General features: G+C 28.9%; 1 long non-coding RNA gene across 1 annotated transcript in view; it reads left to right on the forward strand.

The window, feature by feature from the left end:
• LOC137615299 (uncharacterized) overlaps positions 1–617 on the forward strand; it is a 1,603-nt gene extending 986 nt beyond the window's left edge. The window contains exon 2 of the long non-coding RNA XR_011039211.1: positions 217–617. This is a non-coding gene — a long non-coding RNA (uncharacterized lncRNA). The remainder of the gene's footprint in view (positions 1–216) is intronic.
• Positions 618–858: the final 241 nt, after the last annotated feature.

Below are 858 nucleotides of genomic sequence, written 5' to 3' on the forward strand. Positions count from 1 at the left end.
TTTAATATGAACCAATCTGTTAGTCATCCAATTTGAAAGGAATTCCTTTAAATGCCTGAGGAAATCATTGAATGTTTGCTCAAGCACATTGACATAACTACTAATTTAGGATCTTGCTATCATTGTAGTACATACTGAGATGGCTGATGGTTGAATTACCTGGCCTGATTACATTTAATCAAATTTACTTGTTGATAAGATTTTCTTTCTTTACAGGCAGATATAAGTTTCAACTGTTAAACTTCAAGGCTTCATTAACGGGACGCAGAAGATAATCTGTCCGAGGTGTCAAAAAATGAAATGTTATAAGCGGAAAGTCTTCAAGTTTTTTTTTTTTTTAAATCATCTCTAGTCCTCAAGAGGATTTTTTACACATTCCCCCCAAAAAATGAAACAAAAAATAATCCTATTACTGTCTTCTGTATCTTCCTTGTATTTGGATCCAATGGGAAACTATATTCTACTTTTTATAAGCGATACTATTTTAATGTTTAAATGATTGTCCATTCATAACTGTTTAATAGACCTGTATTTTATTTATATCTAACCTACTCGTAATGGTTTAATGCTTTATCGGTTTTATTATTGTCTTGGCCAATATATATACATGTTCATTAGTTATTGTTTTATTACTAGATGTTAACCTAAGACCAAAATAATAAGAGTTTTAATTTGCCGTTCCGTAATGTTTTATAGTTTCTTTTTCTTTTCACTTTTTTTTAACGTGGACTTTTAAAAGCTCCTCATAAACTTTGAAGGCTTAAAATGGCACTTTTCTTAGTACCGAATATTTTTTTTTTTTTTTAATTTTAAATGATTCTGTAAAACCCTCTTTAATTAGAATTTTATAAGTTTTGA

The sequence above is a fragment of the Palaemon carinicauda genome, chromosome 2, assembly GCF_036898095.1.
Source record: "Palaemon carinicauda isolate YSFRI2023 chromosome 2, ASM3689809v2, whole genome shotgun sequence".
NCBI lineage: Eukaryota > Metazoa > Arthropoda > Malacostraca > Decapoda > Palaemonidae > Palaemon > Palaemon carinicauda.